Source organism: Staurois parvus, unplaced genomic scaffold (genome assembly GCF_062004578.1).
Source record: "Staurois parvus isolate SC_StPar_1 unplaced genomic scaffold, SC_StPar_1.0 ptg000385l, whole genome shotgun sequence".
NCBI classification, from domain to species: domain Eukaryota; kingdom Metazoa; phylum Chordata; class Amphibia; order Anura; family Ranidae; genus Staurois; species Staurois parvus.
This window is the reverse complement of record NW_028318181.1, coordinates 1,154,350-1,162,883: the sequence shown is the minus strand read 5'-3', so window position 1 is coordinate 1,162,883 and position 8,534 is coordinate 1,154,350. Positions and strand designations below refer to the sequence as shown.

General features: G+C 39.6%; 1 long non-coding RNA gene across 1 annotated transcript; it reads left to right on the top strand.

Annotated features, from left to right (window-relative positions):
* The first annotated feature begins 573 nt into the window (after positions 1-573).
* On the top strand, positions 574-7,035 carry LOC149455891 (uncharacterized). The gene is made up of 2 exons (XR_016314004.1): positions 574-707; positions 6,629-7,035. It is a non-coding gene; the product is annotated as an uncharacterized LOC149455891 (long non-coding RNA).
* The last annotated feature ends 1,499 nt before the right edge of the window (positions 7,036-8,534 follow it).

Here is an 8,534-nt window from a genome sequence, read left to right as displayed (position 1 = left end):
CACTGCGCTTTGTGAATGGTCCCATAGTCTTCTGGGAGCTGTCACGTGTCCCAGAAGACTACAGGGAGGGAGGGGGGAGGACAACTTCCACTTCCGATCGCTTAGGCAATCGCAGTAGAGCGGATACCTGCCAAATTTGGGTACCCCCTCCCCATAGATGCCAATCCTTAATGGGGAGTGGGGGACAAAGGCTTAAAGTGGACCTTCCCCTTTTGGGTGGAGCTCCGATTTAAATTCCCTTTCTCCCCCATTCTGATGCTCTGTTTGAACTTCAGCAAGTCGTCTTCACCACATCTACATGTCCAAATACATTGAGTTGCTGCCATGCAAGTGGCTGATTAGCAATTTGTGTTACCAAGCAATTGAACAGGCGTACCTAATAAAGTGGCCGGTGTGTATATTCTCCTTTGCTGAAGTCCTTAAAGTGCCGGGAATCCCATGCTGTATATATAGATTGTACATTCATTAAAAAATAGCCTGTAGGAAAACTCTGCATATTTCCAACTAGGTTTAATTGCAAAGTGAAGATTTTTTCTAGCTGAACCATGTGCTTTGTATTTCCAGTAGATTGCATTTTTCTTTGTTTTGGTGAGTTGGCAAGAACGAGCACAGTACCTATAAATCTCCAACCTGATGTTTGTCCTGCTGTTCTTCATGAAATTAGAGGAAAAGGAGAACTATAAAGTACATCTTGCTTATATGAGCAGGTTAGTCCTGGGATATTATTTTGTATTATTATTGGAGGGGAAGTATTATTCCTCTGAGCTGCTGAACAACGTCCTGCTGTGCCTTTCAATAGCTCTTTCTTGTAAGTATATTGTAACACAGCATGACTAATCTACATGTTCTAAAAAATAATCTCAGCCAGGAGGTCAGTAAAAAAAAAAATCTGTATTTAAAGTAACTGATGGTTTTATTTCCATTTTAGCATAAACTGATGGGCACTTGCAGCCAGTAAGTGTAATGGCCGCTTTGGGTTTTATTTTCTAATTAATAACAAATATAGAGTTACTACTGTAAAGGAAGCATTACGTTAGCCACACAGGGCAGATTTTTTTTTTATTTACTCCTGGACATGGAAGTCTACAGATTTGTTAGCAAAGGAACAACAATGACCCCTGGTTCACATATATGCGGCTGTGCGTGCCACATTTTGAATGGGCATGAGAGCCCACTCATTTGAATGGACTCCCGTGCCCCGTGACATGCAGGGGAGAAGTCCCTGCACTTCTTCTGAAAACGCAGCCCGCATGAGAATCTCAGTTCTCAGTACGGTTACATTTTCCAGTGCGGGCGGAGTGCCATTAGAAGCAATGGCACCAGCCCGTGGGTCCGCATTCCTCTGTGCGGGTGGTGCTGCTGCATGGATTTTCATGTGGATCCGCAGCCGCACCACCCGCACAGATGTGAACCCAACCTAAGGCAGTGGAACATGGAATAGGACAAGAAAGTGTTTGAAATAGTAGATATGTGGGTAGATATTTGGGATAGCAAAACCAGATCAGCAACAAGGCAACCTAGAGAGGCGCCTAGGGGAAGGAGGTGGGCAGTTCAGCCCAAATTAATGCAGGCCATAGATGGGTTGAAAATCGGCCGATTTTTCGGCCAAAAAAAAATTTTTCGCACCGTTGGTGGGTTAATTGGTCGGCCGTTTTTCAGGATTCTGGCACATTTTTTTCATCAGTGAAGTTGGAAAAAAATCATCTGATTTTGCCGATCGGTCAATTTACCCGGCAATGATGGGCAAATCGGCCGATCTTTTTACCGATACAAAATCTGCGCATGAACCTGCAAGAAGAAAAAAAGTAGAAGAAGAAAAAGAATAATAATACCAGTCTGCTATTATATTTGACATGAAAAAATATTGCGGTTGCAACAATTATCCGAATAAAAACATCTGTATCCGAAATGGATACAAATAGATACATTGTTGCAATCACAATATTTTTTTATGTCAAATATAATAGCGGAGCTCTCTGCAGGGATAGAAGTAATTAAATGCTGGCCGTGGATGGGACAAAAATCGGCCGATTTTTTTTACCGTTGGTGATAACGTCGGCCTATTGAATGACTGATTTTTTATTTTTTTTAAAAAAATGGTTTTTGACCCATCTATGGCCTGCATAAGTCCTCTTGCACACTGGACGTTTTTACAGCGGCTGTTTTTGGCTTTTGACATTTTTTTCTACAGCCAGTAAACCCCCCAGCATGTTATCCTATGTGTCCATGCACACATAGACTGTGATCAACGTTTTTTGGCTGGAAAATAAACCCAGGATTAGTGGGTTTCTAGAGGAGTTTTTTAGGTGTAAAAATGCTCTAACGCTGCAAAACATGGTAAAATGCCGCAAACCAGTTTTTTTGGACTTTTTTGATCAAAAAAAAATATTTTTTTTATAAAAATCGCTAAAAAATGCAAACAGGAAAACGCAGGAAAGCTGCATCTACCTGTCCCTTTATATGGGGGATGCACTTGTAGGCAGCTGATTATTGATGGGACAGGCCATGCCAATACAATTTAAATGGTGTGGCTATTGCAGTCCTTATCAAAGCCAATTGAAGTGATGGTAGGTAAAGCTGCTACCCTGCCTAGGGCCCTGTTGTGTCTTAACCACTTGCCCTCCGGAGGATTTACCCCTCTTCCTGATCAGGCCATATTTTGCAATAGAGCGCTGACAATTGCGCGGTCATGCAATGCTGTACATAAATTAAATTTATCTCACTTTTTTCCACAAATAGAGCTTTCTTTTGTTGGTATTTGATCACCTCTGCATTTTTTATTTTGTGTGCTATAAACAAAAAAAGAGCGACATTTGTTTTTAAAAACATCTTTTTGACTTTTTACTATAAAACATACCCATTAGAACAAAAATGTAAAATTTAATTTCTTCATAAATTTAAGCCAAAATGTATTCTGCTCCATGTCTTTGCTAAAAAAAAATTCCAATACGTGTAAATGAATTGGTTTACGTGCAAGTTATAGCGTCTACAATTTATATACTAAAAATTGTTTTTGTTCTTTACTAGTAATGGCAGGGATCAGCGATTTATTACAGGACTACGGGACTGTGCCAGGCATTCTGACACTGGGTGGGAACTGACTAACTGCCACTGACATCCCCAGTGACACCAATACAGTGATTAGTGCTAATAAAAAGCACTGTCACTGTACTAATGACACTGGGCAGGAAGGGGTTAACATGTGAGGCAATCAAGGATTAACTGTTTGCTGTGTGCTGTTTTGCTATGTAAACATGCTGCTTTGTATTGCTTTGCTGTGCAGAGCAATGTAAAGCAGCATGTTCCTGCTGACAAGGAGGAGATCTGTGTTGTTTACACATAGACCTCTCACCTGTCAGATCCACCGATGATCCCTGAGAATCAGTGGCCGGGACCCGGAGATTGACGTGTCAAGGAGCCAATAGTGGTAGGGAGCGCATGACACACATATACACGTATAAATCCCGTATATACGTGATTTTGCGTATCCCTGCTGCTCTGTAGCAGTACTTCTGCTATAGGGTGGTCGGGAAATGGCTAAATCTTTGATCCTCCCTCATTCTGGACTGCCTAACCAACCCTGGAGACATAGGCATTGCTAGTGCAGGGATCTGCTGCCCTCTACTGTTAGCTGCTAATATCACAGTATTGTGTATTACACTTCCTGTCTTGGGGAGAGGCTTTTAAAACCCCAGAAGGAGAAAGTGAAGACAGAAAGTCTCAGTCACATGTCCTGTCCAGGGAAGTTGCTCTTTTCACACAGACTAGAAGTGGAGACTATTATGAAAGTATTCCTAATAGTTTATAAGTTCTGATAGTTTAACTGCAGCTGCCCATAGCTTTTCGAGTGGGCATCTGAATCCTTATGACAGACAGATGATCTCTGTCCTGTTGTTATTATCTCACATGCACAGTGCCAGATAGCTGGACAACAGTTAGACTATCCGCATGGCTGCTGATCTTGTCTTCAGGTCTCAGACACAAAGACATATACTGCATCATTCTCAGGGGCCTTTGCAACTGGACTTTGCTGCAACGTCCATCTGGAGGTATCTCCATTAACCACTTCAAGTCCGGACATTTTCACCCTCTTCCTGTCCAGGCCAATTTTCAGCTCTCACTGCTATCACATTTTGAATGACAATTGCGCGGTCATGCAACACTGTACCCATAGGAATTTTGTAGCATTTTTTTTGAGACAGATAAAACTTTTTTTATGGTATTTATTCACCACTGGGATTTTTATTTTTTTGCTATATAAATTAAAAAGTCCAAACATTTAGAAAAAAAAAGTGCTTTTCTTATAAAATTTTGGAAATAAAGAATCTTTCTTCATAAATCTTGGCCAAAATATATTCAGTTATCTTTTTAGCAAAAAAAAAAAAAACTAAATTAGTTTATAACCAAAAATTACAATTTTTAAAACATTTTTTACATTTTTATTTTATTTTTTTATATTATTATTTATGTTTTTTTAACATACCATCTCACTAGCAGTACAGTGTCACCATAGTGACACTGTACTACTTGTGGGGGGTGATGAAGATTTTTTTTTTTTACACCGATTGCTTTTACACCCATACAGGCTGTAAAAGCAATCATTTCTCCTTCTCTGTGGCTGCATTCTTGCAGCCATTGAGAAATACTGTGCGAGCTGTGGTTGGTCACAGCTTGTCACATTGTACAAGGCTGTTGTGAATAGCCTTGTACCATGTGACCTCTGTAATCATTCACAGATTTCACTAGTAGTAAGCAATGATGTCAGAAGTGACATCTTGCTTACTACTATTTATGTGATCACCGACTGGCCAATAAGTGATCACATGATCAGGATCTCACACAGTTGTCCTGTACAGTGATCGGTGTTCCGCTGTGTCCAAAGGAAACAGCGGGCACCGAATCGCGGTGCCGTGTGCTCCCAGGGAGCACGCACAGGCAGGGAAGTGGGAGGACATTTATAAACGGCCACCCACCCCTGCACTGCTCCCGTACGGCCGTTTATGTACATGGGCTGGACAGAAGTGGTTAATAACTATATAAACCTACGTATATGTGCACAGTTCCACCAGGACTCCTATTGTGCCAATTTGCTGATAATACCTGTTTGTACATTGTATATATGTACTGTTATAGATCTCTTCTCATATAAAGCTTGCATGATTTCTACACTGGTGTGCATGTATATATATATATGGTTAAAGTGGTAGTAAACTCAGCTGCCATAAACAGACAAAAACATAAAGGCAATAGTTTAATTCATGACAATGCCCATTACTCTATTATTTCTCGTAAAAGCTTGTAATATAATTGTTTTTTCCTTACTTTCATGATACTGCATTATACTGAGTCCGCCCTTTCTCTGTAATGGCAGCCCATTATCTTGCATATGTGTATTATATATTTCCTAGCCTCAGCAGTGGGAAATTACTCTCATGATACAGAATCGCTATGCCGCGAGTAACAGTGGCACTGGCATGGCAGGAGGCTGTCTTGACTGACAGCACACAGATCATGCCGTAGATGATGGACAAATTGCGCATGCTCTGGTGACATCACAACTATTAGCTCAGGTGAGGACGGCGGGAATGTCAGTGAAAATAAGTTATAGCAAATGACTTCTATTAAGGCAAATTATGCATTGTGAGTTTACTACCACTGTAACTGTATATGTTGGTTGCAGTAGTTCTTCTGCTTCCACTTACTTTGTTTAGATTACTAATTATATTCCTAGGAAGGGAGTCCCCTTTGTTCACAGAGGCCCTGTCTTGAGTGGAGACAATGGCAACCTTGTTATTATTAAACCAGCTCTTCCACTTAGAGAAGGCTCTGGTTTTGTTATTTACCTACAGGTTTAGCGGATATATCCCGTTTGTGGAGGGTAATTTTTTTCTAGCACCAGAAAACCAGTACAGACATATGCTCATATTCGTATGCATTGCTCACATGCTCATATTTATGAGCGAAGAAACAAAAGATGTGCTGCTCCGGTTCATTGCGCACATTTGTGAGCGCACGCTCACATGCAATCGGGCACCCACGCATTCCAGTTAGCGTGCACACTTGGCGCCCAATGGCCTATTTGAACTGGTCTGTCATTATGAGCAGTTGCTGAATGGTCTTCAGCTTGTTCCTGTGACCTGATCCACTGTACTGTTCTTTTAAATGCTGTGACCCTATATGTGTCCTTGAGAAAAACCTAAAGTAAAAAATAAAAAAAAAGTTTAAAACAAAAACTTTACTACCAATGGGTCATTCTTTCAGATATAAATGTGTGCAAATATGGCAGATCAGATGGCCTAGTGTGGTCAATATACATTAAACGTTTAGAACCTTGAAAGATTTTAGATCAAATTACCGGTAAATGTATATAGGTTTTGAATGCCCATATACAGCTTAGATTGTAGGTTCCCATGGGCAGTGTCCTCTTAACCCTTTTGTATTGAAGTTTAACTGTACCGTCTCTCTTTATACTGTAAAGCGCTGCACAAACTGTTGGCACTATATTCTCATTATTATTACTGAATAATAATGAGAAGAAGAAGAATTCAAAAGAGAAATCATCCACAAGTAAACTCCTTAAAACTTTCTTTTTCCAGAAGTTAATAAAAAATTCTTTCTTTGTGTTTAGGTGAACTTCAATTACCAGAAGACCCACAGGTACAAATACAGTTCTTCAGCTTCCACCCCCAGGGATGGCCATCCAATTACCCACTGATATAACCACCCTTTCACCATGTATTGCATTGCATTCTGTAATCAAAGGGACTATATGAGGATTTGCTGATTCATGTACCCAATTGTTATGTTCACATCATTCTTTATGTCTGTTTTTGTTTGGATTATGTTTTTTCGTTTATTTTTGTTTTCAGCATTGTTATGTGATGAAACTATGTATACCTCAGATGTATATCCCAACAGGGCATACTAGCATTTGCTGAGACTTTCCATGATCCAAATGTAACCTGTATATGTTATCATTGTGCCTCTTTTCTCAAAAAAATTGTTTTTGGAAAAAAAAAAAAAATTCTAGCCCAACCCACTCAACTACAGTATAATTGTTTTAGTGTAAGGTCAGATTATTGCATCATTCATATCACAGAGCAATTTTAACCATTATTCAATCAGTATAAAGGGAGTTCACCTGTATACAAAATGATATGTTTTACTTGAAATAATTAAGTGCCCCTCCACAATTGTGCATGCTTGCTTTGTTAATCAGCCCACTAAGTTTGAATGGGCTGGCAGCACACCTCAATGCACGAAAAGCTGCAAATGCATCTCTCCATGATGCACAGTATGCAGAAGAATTTCCAATGCATTCACAAAAATCATATTCTGTGATTTTTTTTCTATGCACATCATTATTATTATTATTATACAGTATTTATATAGCACCAACTGTTTGCTCAGCGCTGTACATTATAAAGGGAGACAGTACAGTAACAATACAATTCAATACACGAGGGGTTCGATGGCCCTGCTCCTTGGAACTTACAATCTAGGATCTTACATCATGTATCTTACTACGTCTCAAACCTGTATTTGAGCTTTTAACTTCCTCATCAAGTCAGAAATACATAAATCTCAATTAACAGCAGCATATTAAACAAAACATGAAAAGTATTGGAATCTTATACACATAAGAAATCTACAGTCCCATTTAAAGGCTTTCTTCAGCTAAACACTTTAGAGTGCAATTAAAACCTAGAACAATTATTGGGGATTTACAGTGTCATGCTGCCATTTTAGGTAATAAATCATAATGGATATGTTGGGTCTTACTTATCTGAAGAGGACATTCATGTGTTACTGATATCCCCATCTTTAAAATAACTGTGCACGATAGTCTTGAAACCCCGTTATAAATCTTTTGACACAGATCCTGTCTGCACTCTATGCTGCAAATAGAATAATACTATTCATAACTGCCTAGGTTTGATCTGGAAGCAACACTGTAGAAACTAGAAAATCTACTTATGAAATTAAAATGAACCCATGTCTAGTAAAGTGTTACTAAACCCAGGACCCTGAATTCACTATATCTGGTCTCCCACAGCGCACAGAATATGGAAGTGCAATTATTTTAGTAAATATAAACTGCTAAATAAATTTTCTCATCAGCAGTTAGAGCAGTCTTGTGACTTCTGTCAGTGTCCAGCAGAGCACATGTTAAAGCTTGTAAGAGGAGTTTTCACTCTGCTCTGGGAAGATGCAGAACCCCTGACCTCTGTTTGGACAGTGCTGATTGGCCCTGTGCTGATCACATGCATTCTCCCAAGAAAAAACCTCCCTACCAATACACACCAAACTGAGCATGTGCATGAGTATTGAGTAACTCCACACAATATGTCTTATCAGGAGATAAGAGAGGGACACTGGAAGAAGGGGAGGATCAGAGAAGTCAAGCTCAAACAGCCTTTTAACACAATGTAGAGGATTAACCCCTTAGCTTCCACAGTGAGTATAACAAGCATGCTTTACTGCATATACAGACTGATTTTACTGTTGTGGGTTTAGTAACACTTTAATTTTGG